Source organism: Artibeus jamaicensis, unplaced genomic scaffold (assembly GCF_021234435.1).
Source record: "Artibeus jamaicensis isolate MK-2021 breed Jamaican fruit bat unplaced genomic scaffold, CSHL_Jam_final contig_465, whole genome shotgun sequence".
Classification (NCBI taxonomy): Eukaryota; Metazoa; Chordata; class Mammalia; order Chiroptera; family Phyllostomidae; genus Artibeus; species Artibeus jamaicensis.
The window spans coordinates 41,362,740-41,381,542 of NW_026521843.1; the positions used below are offsets into that span (position 1 = coordinate 41,362,740).

At 42.4% G+C, this 18,803-nt stretch overlaps 1 protein-coding gene and 1 long non-coding RNA gene across 6 annotated transcripts in view; one reads left to right on the forward strand and one right to left on the reverse strand.

Moving 5' to 3' along the window:
* Positions 1-18,803, forward strand: part of B3GNT2 (UDP-GlcNAc:betaGal beta-1,3-N-acetylglucosaminyltransferase 2) — a 148,867-nt gene that overhangs the window by 94,297 nt on the left and 35,767 nt on the right. The gene's annotated exons all lie outside the window — the stretch shown is intronic.
* The window catches only part of LOC119062589 (uncharacterized), a 74,551-nt gene that overhangs the window by 50,830 nt on the left and 4,918 nt on the right, over positions 1-18,803 (reverse strand). For 3 of the 5 annotated variants that reach the window (XR_008391992.1, XR_008391991.1, XR_005085003.2), the window contains 2 exons: positions 16,869-16,964; positions 1,963-11,670 (listed from right to left, as the gene is read on the reverse strand). This is a non-coding gene — a long non-coding RNA (uncharacterized LOC119062589). Of the gene's footprint in view, positions 1-1,962; positions 11,671-16,868; positions 16,965-18,803 lie in introns of those variants that run through there. The other 2 variants (XR_008391994.1, XR_008391993.1) reach the window with 2 other exon arrangements.

Sequence of the window (18,803 nt, forward strand, 5' to 3'; positions counted from 1 at the left end):
TGTGAGACTGGGAGTTTCACAGGAACCCCCAACAAAACCACCAATGACACCCCCACAGATTTTTACAGCCAGAGGCTTTGAGGCTTTCTTTCCCTGCCCCGGGACCCTGGGTTGTGCAGTTTGTCTTGCTCTTCATTTGTCCTCCTGGCTTATCTGTACAGGCTGCCGGCCACTGCCTTGCCACTGTGTCCTCTCCCCCCAGCTTCCTGTCTCTGCCCCTCCTACCAGTCTGGATGAATGTTTCTTCTTTAACTCCTTGGTTGTTGGAATTCCATGTAGTTTGATTTTCTGGCACTTCTGGTTGTTTTTGTTTTTAAATTGGCTGTTATCCTTCTTTTGGCTGTGCAAAAAGGAAGTGAAGCAAAGTGTATCTACCTACGCTTCCATCTTGGCCAGTACTCCCCCCAGCTATGTGCTCTTGTTTAGAGTTAACAAGATGAGTACAAGTTTACTCAACTCCATTCATAACAAGAACTATGCTAAATATCAACAGCAGGAGAAATATCAAGAGAGGTCATCCCAGCATTATGAGATATTCCTTTTAGTAAAGTAAAGGAAATATTCTTTCTTTCATCCAAAGAACACCAAAAACCAAATTATATGTAGACATACTGGCACCAACCATTTGTGTATATGTTTTTGAAATAATAACTTTTACCATAATTATTTTGACTATCTTATTAATACCTAGTATTGATTGAGATGTAGAAGAAGAAAAGTTGAACTTTCTTAGATTGTTATATTTATATTGTAAATGTTCTTATATATTAGTTATTAATGAACATGACAAAAATACTGTACTACAAAAAATAAATAAAAAGGATGAATTATTGCTACATACAACTTGGATGGACCTAAAGGGAATTATGCTGAGTGAAAAAACCTAAACTCAGAGAGTTACATTTATACAACACTGTATATAACCTATAACAATTTATGTTAAAAATTTGAATAAACTAGAGCTAGAGAACAGATTAGTGGTGGCTAGGGTTTGGGGATAAAGGGAAAAGGGAGGGCATGAGTACAGGCAGGGAGCAGGAAGGAACTGTGCGATGATGAAACAGATCTGTATCTTGACTGTAGTGGTGATGACATGAATATACACATGTGATAAACTGCATAGGACTACATGCTCACACACGCATATGGCTGAATGTAAAGTTGGTGAAATTGGGATAAGCTTTATGAATTGAACTAATGTCATTCTCCTGGTTGGGATATGGTACTATAGTTATGGAAGGTGTTACCACTGGGGGAAATAAGTAAAAAGTACATGGAATCTCTCATTACATTTTGAAAAGCATTAGCTATTGGTGTTATGCATTCTTTTTTCTTATGGACATATAATTCATATGTCCTAAAATTCACCCTTTAAGCAGGGGTGTCCAACCTTTTGGCATCTCTGGGCCACACTGGAAGAAGAAGGGTGTCTTGGGCCACACATTAAATACACTGTGACACATCATCACAAAAAAATCTGATAATGTTTTAAGTAAATTTATGGTTTTGTGTTGGGCCCCATTCATGGCCATCCTGAGCTGTATGTGGCCCATGGGCCTCAGGTTGGACACCCCTGTGAGCACTTTAGTATAGTCACAGTTATGCTACAATCCTCACTAACTTCAGAACACTTTCATCACCCCAAAAGAAACCCCATATGCATTAGTAATCACTCCCCAGTCTCCCTTCCCCCGTCCTCTAGAAACCACTAATTTCTGTCTCTATTGATTTGCGCATCCTTGTTATTTCACATAAATGTAATCATACCTTGTGTGTTCTTCTGTGGTTGGTGTCTCTCACCTGGCATGTTTTCAGGATTCATCCGTATTGTAGCATGTGCCAGCACTTCATTCCTTTCTGTGGCTGGATAATATTCCACTATATAGACATGCCATATTGTGTTTATTGATTCATTAATTGATGGGCATCTAGGTTGTTTCCATATTTAGCCATCCTATTATGAATAATGCTGCTATGAACATTTATGAACCAGTTTTTTTAAAAAATATGTTTCAATTTTCTTGAGTATGTATGTATGAGTGGAATTTTTGGGTCATGTGGTAATTCTATGTTTAACTGTTTGAAGGACTGACACAATTTTCCAAGGTGCTGTACCATTTTACATTCCCAGCATCAGTGTGTGAAAGTTCTGACTCCACCACATCCTCACTAACACATTGTCTGTCTTTTCGATTATAGCCATCCAAGTGGGTGTGAAGTGATATGTCATTGTGGTTTTGATTTTCTGTTTCTTATTGACTCAGTTTCAGTAGCTTTTGTCTTCCTAGAAATTTTTCCATTTCATCTACGTCACCTAATTTGTTGGAATATAATTCCATAGTTTTCCCTTAATAGTCCTTTTCATTTTTATAAGGTTGGTAGTAATTTGAGTCTTCTCTCCTTTTATCTTTGTCTAGATAAATGCTCATCAATTTTGTTGACCTTTTTAAAGAACCAACTTCTGCTTTTATTGATTTTCTATACTGTTTTTCTATTCTGTTTCATTTATTTCTTCTCTAATCTCCCCTCCTCCTTCCTTCCACCTGCTTTGGATTTAATTTGCTCTTCTTTTTCCAGTTAATTCAGGTAAAAAGTTAGGTTATTTATTAAAGAATTTTCTTCTTAAAATATAAGCATTTATACATTCTTTGTATATTTTTTGCAACTTCATCTGAATCCATAATTATTTCAAAATAAAGACTTAAGAACAAGGTATGTGTTGTGCTATGCCAGGAAGCTGTGTATGTCTATGACTTGGCCACTGTACCTGCCCTCAAGGAGCTTAGTTTCATGGAGAAAGATAAAAGCTTAATTTCATGGAGAAAGCAGACCATATGGAGATGGTCTGCTGCAGAGATGCCTGCTGCAGAGATGAGAGAAAGCACTAAAGGCTGTCCAGGAAAATCATGAAGGCACAAGTGAGGGCTTATATGAATTGAGTGATGCTTTCATAATGGGAGTTCCATACTCAGTGAGGCCAGTCCCTCAGGAGGCTGTCACTTATTTCTCCTCAGACCTTTAGGGACCACGACTAAACTCATCTGGGATGTGGATGAAACTGCACTCTGATTAAGGCTAATGGTCCTAGCTGAGGGCTTTTCTCGGCAGCTCAAAATGCTCAAAGATGCCCCCATCTTCTACCAAGTCACTCAAAATGTTCTAAATGTGCAGACCAACTCCCTTCATGAAAGAGAGCAAGAATGATGTTAAACAAGAAGGAAAGCCTAAAAATTTTGTTGGGGTTGCTAATATTGAAAACATTTCTTTTAACTTTAATTTTGAAATAATTTCAGACTCACCAAAAAAATTTACAAAAATAGCAATTCCTATATACTCTCTACCCAACTTTCTCAACACTGACAAACACTAAAAATTAACACTGGGTTTCCAACACTTGTTTAATTTTTATTTTTAAATTTTGTTGTTTTTCTTTAACTAGATAACATGCAGGTAAAAAAATCTTGTTCTCACCTCTGCCCTTTCTAGTCCATCACTCTCACTCCTCACAAACACTCACAGGTGGCCACCTGCATTTTTCTTTATGCAAACATAAACAAAATATTGTCATACCTTCCCCTCTTCTCTGCACCTCCCCCCCCAAAAAAAGCTATCATCCAATGCATTCTGTTCTGGACCTTGCATTTATCATTTAACTTATAAAGATGTCCAAAACACAACACAGTTATGCTTTTTTTAAAAGGGTCATCAGTATTTATCCCATCTCAGCCCTACTGCTCCTCAGGATTACCTCAGACATTGCTTATGCTCTCTCTCTTTTTTGTCTAACATTAATTGTTTGAATCCCAAATGCCCCAAGCATAGTTTTCTGTGCTGACAAGCCCAGGGGTTACACAGACCCCAGGCAGAGTGACTGGAGCAAAGCCACCAATCAATCCCCTGTGCTATCAGGACCATAGGGACACATTCAGAAGTGACAGCAACAGTGTGATGATTGCCTTAGCATGAGAGACACCCCAAAGAGATCACTCTAGGCCAAGGAGAGATGATCTGGAACAAGGCCTTGTTGCCAAGCAACCCCAGAGGGAATGAAATTAACGCAATCTGTTTTTCATGTAACTGCATCTCAAATGAAAGCTGAGGCCAGAGTTGGTCCCATGCAAAATTAATAATTACCACATGATTCTTTCTTTTAAATGCCTGTTGCCAAAAGACTGGAGACTAAAGAAACCAGTATATCCTTTTCTTAAAGAAATGATGGAAAAGGGAAAACAAATAAATTCAGATCCTGGCTTCTTTTTTTTTTTTCTGTGAGAGAGAGGGGAAGGGAGGGAGAAAAATAGGATGAAAAATATCAATGTAAGGGAGAAACATTGATCAGCTGCCTGTCGTACAGACCTGGACCAGGGACCAAACCCACCACCCAGGCATGTGCCCTTGACCGGGAATTGAACCATTTGGTTTGAAGGAAGATGCCCAACCAAGTCACACTGGCCAGAGTGAGATCCTACGTTTTTCCATTTGAATGTTAGATAGGAAATAAGGCATTTCTTAGACTGCTGTTGAATCTGCCCGTTGGGAAACCTGCTTTAAAAGCCAGATCCCAAATAGACAAAATAATACGCACCAAAGAGCTGAGGGAGGATTTTTTTCTTAGAGGCGAGAGACAGCTTTGGATCATTTGAGACCCTTTTAGTCTCCTTTTTAGAAAATTTACAATGCATCTTCCCCATTACTGTGTTCAGAGATGGTAAATTATCACAAAAATAAAAATAGCCGTACTGCCTACAGCCTACCCACTCTCCCTAACCTCACTCTAAAGGCTGAAGGAAGAGCATAGCTTGATATGCTCACTAACCTTTGCCTTTTGAGAGCTTATCAATATTTAAAAGGCAAAAATAACATAGAAAAGATTCCACTCCCACCTTGCTTCAGCTGCACTAATTTGGGTAAATTAACTGTTTGGTTGGAGCAGAGCAATGGCTTTCTCACCGAGAGAACCTTTCAATTATTATTTTGTGGTTGTGTGACTCGAAGCATTTTTAGCCAAGGAAACTAATTTTACCTGAGAAGGAAAACTTTTCTGCCCAACAGAAGGTTGGATCCAGACTTTATCCTGGGGAAGGTAGCTATCAGACTGTCTTTCATACTTAGTATTTACACAACATATTTACTGGCATTGAGGCAGGACACTCCCTTGCTCCTCTTCTGCCACCCCACCACCCTCACCTCGCAGTAGACCAGTCTGAGCTAATGTCCTCTTGGCCAACTTGTCTCTGTGAAGCAGTAAGTGTTTGCCGATGGAGCTGAGCAGAATTTACTGGTACAGAGAGAAGAAACCAGACAGTGAAGAGTGTACACTTGAGTTTTGTAAACCTCTATCAGTCAAGGTCTCAGCAGGAAACAGATGATAGGGGTGCTTTGAGGAGTGTTTGATAAAAGGATTATTTACAAAGGTTGGTGGGAAAACCACAAAAGGTTGGTGTTACCTTGTGTCGGTAACATTGGGTTGGGAGTTGTTACCAGGTCTAGGCCTGAAGAAGTGAGGCCTGGCTGGAAGAGGGGTGACATTTAGAGGGCCACACTACAGAAATGCAACCTTCAGTGGAGGTGTGAATATCCCAGTATCACTTTTCCCCTTCCTGCTTATCTCTGGCTAGATTTCCCCATTTGGCTGAACCCCACTACAAGTCAGAGGGCAAGGAAACCCTTAAATGTAGTACCTATAGGCCAGCCTCCTGGATTATGGAGCACCCCCTAGCCTACGGGGGTGGGGTGAACCTTGGGCTAGCTGCCTGGCCTTGGCCCAATCAGTGGCTATTCCTGGACATGAAAGAGCTTGGTGCTTTCACTCTGAGCAGGGAGCAATAGGTGGGTCAGGTTCCTTTCTATAGGAGACAGTTGGTGTGCAGAGCCCACAGCTGACATGCCTTCGGTCCCTGACCCAAGATGATGTGCTCCTGGAAGGCAGGTCCCAGGGTCTGACATTAGTGTCAAACACAAAGACATCTGACATTTGTTGAGAAGGACTTTGCTGATCCACAGGCACAGAAGCCAACCTAAGCTGGGCTGATGAAGAGACATGCTCTCAACATTTGCAACCTGTTGGGGACAGTGGCTCCCTTTTTCCTGAAATGCCTCCCAGCTATACATGGCCAAGCCAGGGGTAGGCTCAGTCCTTGCACTAAGAAACCTCTCACAGTAGCAAGAAAGCAAGTAAGGCACTGTCTCCTGTGTTGGTAACACTCTTACTGCTTTTCAGTGATACGAGCTGATTGACATTGGGGAGAGACACCACCGATTCTTTCCAGAGTAAAGATGTTCATGGTGTGAAGCAGGGACTCCATGCTGTGTATCCTAAGATGTTTTCTTCTTGGGTGGACCTGAGGGATAGAATTTCTTTGGGTAAAAAGTGGGAGTGTGAGCTATAGTACAATCTACTAGCAGAAACATTTGTGGGCTCTCCTACATTTCTGGTCTAGGATCTCTGAGGCAAAAAACAAACAAAAAACCCTGTTTCTCTTGCAGGGACAACTGGCACTTTCAACATGGCACATCTTTGCAGATCAAATTTTTAAGTCTTTGGGAGACTCATTAACCTGGAGACAGCTGGATAGCAACTTGAAGGTTATTCATGAACAGCAGGGTTTGACCCATGGGGCTGGGAAAGGTTTTAATTTACTTCATCTGACAAGTTATTGAGGACTTTCCAGCTGTTTTGGAATGCTCTGTCCCAAGCTATAGAGGTTAAAACTTCTCCTTTCTGGGGAAAATCATTCCCCCAAAGTCACAATCTTCAGTGTCCATTCTCTCTTCTCTTCCTCCTTTAACCGATCTGCCATCTCACCAAGTCAAGAAAAACACAGCCATTGTGTTCCCTATTGCAAGTTGCTGCCTTGCACAGAACTTCCACCTTTAAACCAAACCAGCAATCTACAAACCAAACCAAAAGAGAACACAGGGAAGGGAAAGTGGAACTGGTTTCCCTTGAGCCCTGCCTGGTTTTCATCTGGCATAACCTGATTCTAAGTCACACTAGCAAAAAGCCTGATTCACTTTAACTCTTCCCATCTGCCCACTCTTTCATTAAAAAAAAAACACTTAAAAATGTATGTTTTCTGATTATAACAATCACAAATACCATTTGGAAAAGAGAATGTACCCTTTCCACCTCTAATACAGTTTAAAACTGAAGCCATGCTTGACTCTTCCCTCCCAGGGGTTTTCAGAGGAGGTAGGTGAGTGCAGCCCTCCACCTGGGACCCTGGGTTCCATTGTGGTACCTGTTGCCTGTTGAGAGAGCTTGGGCCCCAGTGCCTGTGATTTCAGTCAGATGATCACAGCTGTCTAAATGTTCATCTTAACCAGATTTTACTGATAAAAGTGTAGAGGGACAGTCAGGAAATAGCAGTGGATTGTTATTTCATTAGAAACATTTTGAGTTCAGGCTTTGCCAGGAACTAACTGTTACCTTCCAAGTGTCCAGCCACTCTGCATGTTTATCATTTGTGAAATATTAGCTGTTTGATTATGTCTAAGGTTCTATAAATTGCCCTGAGCCATAGTTTAAGAACAAAATGTTTATTTGATTAATCTACTTTCTCTGTCCACCACGGTTCTTACCCTTTCCACTTCAAAGACCTACAAATTTTACTGTTTTCTCATTACCCAGCCCAACCACTTTTCCCTATTGTAAGGAGTGAAATGTTCTCTTCCAACTGTGCATGCCAGTGAGCAAATGTGTCTCACTTCTTGGTTATTTTTCATGTTTTTTTCTCTCTGCTCTTTCTGTTGTCTTCCCAGTCTTTCATCCCAAATGAGTCCTCACAAAAGCAGGTTTGCCTCTCAGTTCTATGGCTTTAATTGACATATTCAATTAATGAGCAAGTCTTTATTGGGCACCCACAATGCACAAAGCACAACAGCTCAGCACTGTTGAAGAGGTAAAATAGTTTTGAGACATGTTCTCAGCCTCCGGGAGACAAGACTCCTGAGACTGCAAGTCCCAGTTGCCTCTGGTTCAGTGCGGACCTCTACGCAGCTGACTTGGATTACTACCCCTCCATGCTGAAACATTCTCTTCTCTGAGCTGCTGCACCTGCACACCGTGTTTGTTCCCTTTTTCTCTCACTTCTTCCTGGATCCCTTTTGCTGGACCCTCCCTCCAGTCCATTCACTAAATTTGGTCCTCAGGGGCTCTCTCCTCATCCCTCTTCTCCTCTCAGTCTCTTCTTTCCCTGGACCATGTCAACCATTCTTATGACTTTAGTTACCACCTATATGCTTATACTTCCCCCAAATCTATATATTTGTTCAGACATATGTCTGAGGCAGGACCCGTGATCACATTAACATATTTGTGGTGAGACATGGGATACATAACAATGACAACTACCCTGTCAGAGGCTCCAGTAAGATTTTGCTGTCAGGTTGGTTTTAGTGCCACCTTATGAGAAAACTTTCATTTTTCAGAGCTTTGTGGACTTCAGAATTGCAGAGAAGATTATGGGCCTGTATTATGAGGGGCAGCTTTTCTTAGTCGTGCAGGGAAGATAAAGAAACAGTTCTGGTACCCTGGCTGGTGTAGCTCAGTGGATTGAGCACAGGCCTGCGAAACAGAGGATCGCGGTTTGATTCCCAGTCAGGGCACATGCCTGGGATGCAGGCCAGTTCCCAGCAGGGGGCGCACGAAAGGCAACCATACATTGATGTTTCTCTCCCTCTCCTTGCATTCCCCTTTCTGCAGAATGACGAGTGTTCACAAGACTTTAAGTCTCTACTTGTAGAATGAGGAGTAACCAAATCTGGTGAACAGTTATTGAAATATATATATATTCATATACACACATATATAGTAAGTTCTACCACATCTGGCTCCTCACTACAATAGTGGCATATCAGAATCCAGCACCTGACTTCCAGCCAAGATGGAGGTGTAGGTGGAAACACTGTAATTCCTCGCACAACCAAGTTTATGGAAAACAAATATTTAAAAACCAGAACCCAACCAAAACAGAGAGAAAATTAAACTGTACCCAAGTCCGACAACAACAAACCATTCATCCAGACCGGTAAGAGGGGCAGAGTCAGTGGCTGTCAGAGAGGGGTCCTGCAGGAAAAAGTGGCCAGACCGACCCAGGTGCGCAGGCAGAGGTTGGCAGATCCCAGGTGTGGGGTGGCAACAGGCAGACCCAGTGAGGGCGCAAGGCAGCAGGCTGACCACGGTCACACATTCGTGTGCAGATAAACCAGGCAAAGGAGCGAGCAGTGTGATAGACCGCGCAACCCAGGTCCCAAGCAATGGGAATTAAAGCCTAAAAGCACCAACTGGAAAAACTTTTGGGGTCCAGGTGCCGGGAGAAGCTCCCAGGCTCACAGAGAATTTGTTGGAGAGACCCAGGGTCCTGGAGAGTGCACAGGCCCACACACCTGGGAACTAGCACCAGAAGGGCCCAATTTGTTTGTGGGAAGCAGCAGAGGGGACCAAAATCCGAGAGCAGAAAAAAAGCCATTGCCCCTCTCTGACCCCACTCCCACATACAGCATCACCACCCAGTGACCTGGGTTGCCCCGCCCTGGTGCACGCCCCTCATACGTAACAGATGTGAACAGACCAAAACATTATGGCTCAAGAAGAAGAACAGCTCAAAGCCCCAGAGCCCATACTTCTAAGTGACCAAAATATAGCCAACCTATCAGATGCACAGTTCAAAACACTGGTGGTCAGGATGCTCACAGAACTGGTTGATTTTAGTCACAAATTAGATGAAAAAGTGAAGGCTTCACTAAGTGAAATGAAGCAAAATGCACAGGGAACCAATGGTGATGGGAAGGAAACTGGAACTAAAATCAAGGGAGTGGACCAGAAGGAAGAAAGAAACAACCAAACAGAAAAGAATGAAGAAACAAGCATTCAAAAAAAATGAAGAGAGGCTTAGGAACCTCCGGGACATCTTTAAACGTTCCAACATCCGAATTATAGGGGTCCCAGAAGGGGAAGAGGAACAGCAACAAGTGGAGAACTTATTTGAACAAATAATAAAGGAGAACTTCCCCAATCTGGCATAGGAAATAGACTTCTAGGAAGTCCAGGAAGCTCAGAGAGTCCCAAAGAAGTTGGACCCAAGGAAGAACACACCACGGCACATGATAATTACATTAGCCAAGATTAAAATGAAGGAGAGAATCCTAGAAGCAGCAAGAGATAAGGGGACAGTCACCTACAAAGGAGCTCCCATCAGACTGTCAGCTGATTTCTCAAAAGAGACCTTACAGGCAAGAAGGGGCTGCAAAGAAGTATTCCAAGTCATGAAATCCAAAGACCTACATCCAAGACTGCTCTGTCCAGCAAAGCTTTCATTTAGAATGTAAGGACAGATAAAGTGCTTCTCGGATAAGGTCAAGTTCAAGGAGTTCATCATTACCAAGCCCTTATTATATGAAATGTTAAATGGTCTTATCTAAGAAAAAAAAGGATAAAAATATAAACACTGAAAGGACAGCAAACTCACAGTTATTAACAACCACACCTAAAACAAAAGCAAACTAAGAGGACAGCTAGATCAGGAGCAGAACCATAGAAATGGAGATCACATGGAGGGTCGGCAACAGGGGAGTGGGAGAAGGAGAAGGGGGAGAAGGTACAGAGAATAAATAGCATAGACAGTAGGTAGAAAATAGACAAGGGGAGGGCAAGAATAATATGGAAAATATAGAATCTAAAGAACTTGTGATACATGGACATGAACTAAAGGGGGGGAATGTGGGTGGGAGGGGGGTGTGCAGGGTGGAGGAGAATGAAGGGGGAATAGAACAACTGTAATGGCATAATCAATAAAACATTAAAAATAAATACATAAATAAATAAAATAATAAATTGGGAATAATTTTTTTTAAAAAGAAAGAATCCAGCACCTCACTCTACCTAGAATTTCTCACTTAGCTGAAACCCTTGGGGTTTCTTTAACACACAGTCTCTGTACTTCCTGAACATACACAGAAATATTCATGTGTATGGCTTTAATTCTTGGGTATTTAACTAGGTATGAAACGATGAACAAATTAATTCCCCAGCTTTTTTCAATGATGACTACTCTCATACCCTAGCATAACACTTCCTATGAGCTGGCCCTACAAGATTAGTAACAGAGCTAGAGAATGTTCGAGAGGCCAAGGGAGGGGAGACAGGGTGGCATCATGCAAAGGCTGGATAAAATGTTATTTTAGTATTTTCAGTGAGACAGAGAAAAAATTTATACAACTATCTCTACCCACTACCCCCCTTTTGTTTTATAAAGCCTTTTTTTGTCCAAATCTCAATTTTGGATTAGACCCTTGTTGACTATGTCTGTTTAAGTCCTAAATAAGGGCTTATTTGTTTGACCTGCCACATCCATAATTGGTCTAACTGCTCATTTCATTTCCGATTGTGTAGACTGTGCTAGGAAGCTTGGCAGGAAGCACACTATGAAAATGTGGAACTGAACAGCTTAATGTGTGTAATTTGGGAAGTTCAGCAGATGCCAGGGCTTAGCAGGCTCCCGGCTTGTTCAAGACTAATCCTGTGGATTTTCGTTCTTGTGGGCATCATGCCTCTTAAGTCTGAGGGCTTGGGTCTCACCCAAACTCAGTCCACACAGCCAGCTCCCAGACATTTCACTCTTAAAAACCAGGACAGTAGTTGACACTTGGAAGCTCTTCTGTCACTTCTTCCTAAGGAAGTAGAAGGGTAATGAGATAATTGGTTTCCAGATGTGGTTCTGGTAAAGGCTGACACGGTTTCTGAGGACATAAGAGTGGACTCCAGGTTGATAACTAGGAGACCTGGATTGGGCTAGGGATTGCTCCCCTTCAGTGGATGACATGTGCCACCCAGATTCCCCCTCCAAGACTGAAGCTCTCACTTCCCAATCTACTGGGAGTGTTAACAGCAGCAACTGTCAGCTGAGATCCTCTCTGAGATTTTTCCTCTGCTGAAAACTGCCACTTTGCCAATGGTTATGCTCCTTTCCAAATTGCAACCCTAATCTAATGTCTGGTGGATCAAGAATAAAAAGGCTCAGCTCTCTCACACTGATTTAGGACAACTCTGAACTATCCTGGCACCAGGCCTCCCTGAAAGATCAGCTAAGGCCTTTATTGTGACCGTATTGCAGTTCAACTTCTCTATTCATTTGTGCTTACTTCCCTTCCTCCGTGCATTGATGCTGAGAATACTCCCCAATAAAATTCCTATACACAAATCCCTGTCTCAGGGATGGGGAAACCCCACTGCAACACTCCCTTTACTCTGGTTGGTACTGGACTGTGTTTGGGGGTCCCTATCTCCTTCACATGATCACTCAGGAGTACACTGTAATTGGTCTAAGCTAGTCAGGTGGCCTCATTCATTTAGCCAGGGATTGGCTTAAGAAGGGTCATATAAGCAATGATATGGGAAGGGAAATCTTTCCTGCATCATGAAAAGAGACAAAGGAAGAAGAAATTCTTTTTCTTTTTTTTTCAAAGGAATTTATTTTATTTTACTTTATTTGTCATTTAGAGAATACTTTATTAGTTTCTATAATAAAACCCATGTAAATTAAGTCCTGCACAAATAGAAAAAATATGTTGAATGTTTCTAGACTAGTATAGATGTTAATTTCTGTACAATGCTGACCCAACATGGTACAAGTGGGATAGTTTTTCTGAAGTTGACAGCACAGCTAAAGTTTCAAAAAAAAAAAAATATATATATATACATATATATATATGTATATATATATATAAAATTTGGATTAGGAAACTAATTTTATATATATATGTGTGTGTATGTATATACATATATACATACACACACACACATATATATACACACATCCACATGTTTATATATTTATACATATTTATATAAAAAAGCCAATAACAGCATGTTATCTATCAATAGCATAGAAATTCTTTTACTGCTGATGTTAGTTCTGAGTGGAATTCCTGAAATAGCTGTAAAAAAGGGACAGGAGTGGGAAGAAGATGGAGCAGAAAGAATAGCAGAAAAATTAAACTGAAGCAGATGACCTTTTTGTCACCTGGGATAAATCCCCGTAGCGCAGAAGAGATTTGTCATGTATTTAATGATGGAGCTAGGTCTATAGTCTCTGATTTTTGTTACAGTTCCAGCTGTCCATTCCACTTCCCCAACCTTGGTACATCTGTCCTTTTTGAAATGTTTGATTGTCAGGATTCTTCCTTGAAAGTTTCTGGTGACCCAGATTCTGTTTTTTTCTGACTTTTGATGATCATTAATTTGACTCTGGTTGATCAATTAAACTCTGCTTCCTTTTTCTATGGAATTATGGGCATGAAGTTTATACAGTTAATGTTATGCAATGTGTACACGCAGCGGGGGGTGGAGGGAAAATGGCTTCTAAATGATGCTGACTCTGGAAAACTATTTTCTTGGATGGCTTTAGAAGAGAAAAATGGTGATGAAAAGGCTTTGAAATTATAGAAGAACAAGGGCTTGAACTTAATGTTTGACCCAGCATAGGATATTTATTTTTAGAAAAATGTATTCTCTCCTATCTATAGTTTGTTTTGAAATGTCAGTTCATAGCTACCCCAGAGTTTGATGCAGAAGAAATTGCCTGACTTGGCAGTGAAACTGATGGTGGGGAGCACACTTCTTCCATCTGCCAGTATTCCCCTCCATCTAAAGACTGTTGCTTTTTTTATTTTGCTAGTTAGGTCTAATTTATAAACAATAAAATGCATAAATCCAAAGTGCACAGTATGATAAGTTTTGACAATGGTATACTCTCATGTAAGTATCTTTCTAGTCAACAGATGGAACATTTCTCTCATTTCAGAAAGTTCCTTATCCTCAAAGCGACTAGTTTTCTGACTTCTATAACCACAGGCTAGTTTTTATCTGTTCTTAAACTTCATGTGTATTTCTTGTATGACTTATTTCACTCAACATGTTTTGAGATCCATCCATGTTATTATATGTATCTTGCTTCCCTTTCGAGACTCTCATGGGGACCATTGCTCTCTGATTTCTCTGACCATCATGTCAGAACCTGGCCCTTCCTGGTGATGGTTTTGCTGTGATACAACTTGCTAAGTGAGTGTCTTAAATCACTGGGTCCTAAAGATCAAGCAAGTGGCTCTTCCCAGGGAGAGCCAATTGATCTTTCCAGTGTACATGGTGATAATGATGATGATGTCCGAACTCTCTGGAATGAGGATAGGACAGAAATTCCTCCTATGAATTCCCAGGACAAATCCTCAGAATTCTATGCCAAGACACCACCTGTATTCCTTCTTGGTGAGGACTTGGTCTTGCTGCCATGGCCAAGGGAGAAACAAACACTTATTAAGTGTCTACAGGCACTTGGTCATAAATGACCTCATTTCTACTTCCTGGGAACTCTTTGAGATAGGTATTATTATACCTATGAGGGCACACAGGGCTTATTCCCAGAGTGGGATTTGAATCTGGAGGTTTGTGGACTTCCATACCATGATTTTTCATCAGCAGCAGCCAAACCTAGGCCTCTGTGTCCGTCTGAGCTGGCTCGTGCATACCTCCAGGTGACTGTTATAACCATGACTGCATTTCTGCAGGGCTAGAGAAGACTTGGAGCTAGAGGGACTTCCTTTCTCAATGAGAGCCAACTAGAGTTGGCAGATAAATTGTCGTTTTTCAGAAATATTCTGTTCCCCTTAGCTGGACAGTCCTGACCTTTAGTAAAGGTCAAATCTTTGTTATGCCCCTTAGAAATCACTGTTTTGTCACAGTTGCGTTTACAACTGAGATAGTTTCCAGACCCAGGAAAGCTTTACAAAGGATGATGCTAGCAAAGAGGCATTAGGCTCTCTAATAGGTTTATGCCCTGATAATCATATTAATGGCATTGTCTCATACTTGATGCTATAATTATGGGCCTCTCCTCTTGAATGTAATTTTGTAGTTTGAAAATAATTACAAGTATGGTTTTGTGTTTCTCCTTAATGAAAGTTCCATTCACCAAACAATATGATGACCCTATCAGAGATGACTGTTCCCTTCAAATTGTTGTCCTCAGACCCCACCACAATACCATGTACAAGCTGGACTTTACGAACCTGAGAATTCTGAATTCTTCCTGCATCACAGGACTCTGTGGGACCTGGAGCAACTCGTCAGAATCATGATATTGTTTTCTAGTACCGTTGTCAGATAATAAGGTTTTTAAAAAATTTTTATTTATTTATCTTTAGAAGGGAAGAGGTAGAGAAATATCAATGTATGGTTGCTTCTCATGTGTGCCCTGCTGGGAACTGGGCCCTGCTGGGAACTGGCCTGCAACCCAGGCATGTGCCCTGACTGGAAATGGAACCGTGATCTTTTGGTTCACAGGCCGTGCTCAAACCACTGAGCTACACCAGCCAGGGCTAGATAATAAGGTTTTATGTTTTTCTGCTATTGCAGTAAAAAAAATCTTGAGGGCATGTGTTTACTGTAGAAGCTAGTTAATTTTTAACCTGTAACTCAATTGTTCAACATTCACATGATCTCTAGTATCAGGTGTTTGGCCTCCAGAAAGCTACTTTTGGGGTCTTCATTTTCCTATTTGCAAGTTCTAAGGGATTTGGACTGGAATTCTAAGAATTCCAGTGCCAAGATTTCACTTTTCCATTAGTAATTAATATTTTAACCATTGACATGTGGCTGGATTTTTTTTTTAAGTCTTCATGGCCCCACCTGAGACTGATTAACACACTAACAAAACACTGTTTCTGGAGTTACCTAAGTTTCTGGAGCTACCTACGTCCATAGCATATCTAAGATTTGGGGACTGTGTTGCTGATACTACCCATGTGCACTTGGCTCAGTTGTATGCTGAGAGCTTTCCCAAGCCTGTGGTGAAGGGAGGATGGAGGTATAGGGCTGTGTCACCAGCTAGGCCATGGGACCAGCCACAGAGGAAGAAGGCCCTTATCCTAAACCATGTCCAAAGGCTTGCAGGAGATAGCTCCAACTCAGCCAAGGAGGTAGAAATCAGCTCTGGGTGCTTGCTGGTCTTAGGCGCTGGTGTGGCACCTCCAGGTGGGTTGTGGGTGTTCCTGGACAATGAGGCAGAGGCAGTAAAAGGCAAAGGAGGCAGGTATGAGAGCTGGCTCAGGGCTTTGGCTCTGTGGACACACAGGTAGGTGCCACAGGTTGGCCAGGTGCACTGAGGCAAATAGCAGCAGGAGGAATACCCAGGGCTGTTTGCTCAAAAGCCTGCAGGTCAGCCGGGTAAAATTACCAGGTGTGTGTTGGCACCAATGAGGGCACAGAAAACTTCCTGAAGATCAACCTGTTTCTTCACCAGGAAAATGGGTGACAAAGAAAGACCAAAACATGAGAGGCCCAGGGCACAGTACGTAGATTGTGTAGCTCAGCCCCTTCAACCACCCTGGCAAGACTGCAAAAAGACAGGGCACAGGCTAGAAAGCAGGGGTGCCAAGAGAGAAGTCTGTGATGTAAAAATGTTTTCTAGACCTATGGCAGACTGTCAGGTCGAGTCTTTGCAGCCACACAGAAGGGGCATGTTTGCAAATATTCTCCTCAGTGAGAAGTCAGAGTAGCTTCCAGTCCATCAGCTCCAGGAAACCTCCCAGACTTCCAGCTCTGGCTAATTGTTCCCTTTTCTGATCTCAGAGCCCTTATTTTCTGTAACTTACAATTTAGCACTTAATCAGACATAGCAGTGCATTCCTCTCTAATTGTCTTTGGTGTGTTTGTGCTGTCTCTGGGACAAGATTACAGCTTCCTTCAGAGCAGAGACTGAACCTTTTTGGGAAGGCTTCTAGGAGAGATGTGGGTGTATGTGGTGGGGTTCTGAACTCAAGAAATCATTCCTGTTTCTATAGTGTTGTGTAGTTTAGGAGGTGCTTTTGCTTACCTCTTCTACTCCTTATAATTGCTTTGAGAGGTGGTGTGTTTTAGCCTCCTCATCTTACAGACCGTGAAACTGAGACAGGAGAGGTCAACAACCTGTCTGAGGAAGAGAGAAGGTGAGTGTAGTAGAGGTAAAATAAGCCTGGGATTCCTGATTGACTGCCAGGATCCCATAGGGGCTCATCTGGACAAGAGTTCTCAGTGGAGAAGAGGAGGGTAGCTGTGGAGGCTTCCACATGCCCTTCCCTGATGGAAACCTTGAGGGGAAGAAAGATGTGAGAGGGATGTGGCCCTGGTTTGCCAAGCTACTGGATCAAGCTTCATAAAGACACAACCAGGGCAAAATCAACTGTGCCACTCATGTCTATTTCCACTGTTATTCCCTAATGGATCCTCTACCTGCCATCATAGCACAGTGCTCTCTGCTCTTTCTAGCACCTGATTTTCCCCCTTTCCTCTCACCAAGCTCCCCCTGCACCCCCACCCCTGCACATCCAAATCTTATCTATGAGTCTCTAGGACTGCAGACTTCGACAGGCAAACAGAATAGAAGGGCAGTTCACTGATGCGTGCATCTGTCCATCCATCCTTAAGGTCTGCTTAGAATGAAATTCCCACCTTCTCTGCCTTCCCTGCAGCAGTGGGAGATGAAGCTGCACTCTTTCACCTCTGTGTCCCCCTGGGCCTCAAGGTGGGATGAGTCCTCTTTCTCCAATCATTTCTCTTCTACCTCTTGCAAACACCCTGTCTCTTTGAAGAGGCTGCCACCTAGCCATAGTCTCTCTCCTCTTGCTGGTGGTTCCCACCTTCTCATTTCCTGGTCACTCCCTTTCTCTTACACTCTTAGGACTTTAGCTCACAACTCCATGGCCTTCACACTGTGACTGCAATTCCTGCCCACATCCTGGATGGTTTCACTACCCACAGAGATGACCCATCTGATACCCTGCTTCTGAATCCCCTGATCTCACATTCCCCAGTGACTTTCTCTTCTGCCTTTCCCCAATACATTCTGGCTTTGTTTTGGCCCTAAACTTGTCTATCTCCTAGAACACTAATTTTTTTTCTTGAAGTAACAACAAGAATGGAATTTAATCTTTATTTACAGGACTGCACCACTCATTTAAGCATCCCGATGTCTAACCCAACTCCCTCTCCTTTCTGCATGACTGAGCCTTGGCCCCGCTGACCCATCCAACCCACTAACTTCCGTCCTTTCTCTCTCATCATACATCATGTCAACTCCACTTTTGCCAAGGTCTCCAATGTGCTCCTCTGCCTTAGCAATTCCCTCACCTGAGCCTGCACCAGAGCAGACAGCTAAGCTCTGCTGCACGAAATCACGAGAGGGCCAATGGGCACTTTACAAGTTCAAACCACCAACCAAGAAGGTTGCCATGCTGTCTTGACATCTGGCATATTCTCTGATCATCTCAACTCTCCCATCTGCTGCAATGACTGTGTCAAGCCTCCACTTTCTTCAAATCTCTCATTTCTCTTTGCCTCACCCCCAGCCTCTTGCATGTCACAGAATAAGAGGAAATTATCAGGTGGAAGGATTCAGCATTGCACACCAAACCTGCCTGGTGTAGCCCTCCTCCAACGTCTTCCCTCCTGTTATAATAGAGGAGGTGATCTGCATGACGTTAGTCTTTCCACCCATCCTCTGGTTCCGCTCCCCCCATGGTCACAGGAAGCTTTATTGTCCATTGTCTTTTTTCTGCTGTACCTTTATCTTTCTCCTTTCTATAGGATGCTCCCCATCTGCATTTAAACACATTCAAGCTATTCCATCCTAAAAAAAAATAAAGTAATATATAAACTAAAATAAACCCACTGCTGACATAAGATCCCCCTCCAGCTATTTCTCTCTCTGACCCTTCACCATCAAAACTTTTAGGTATTGCTTGTACTCAGTGCCTTTGTTCATTTCTTCACC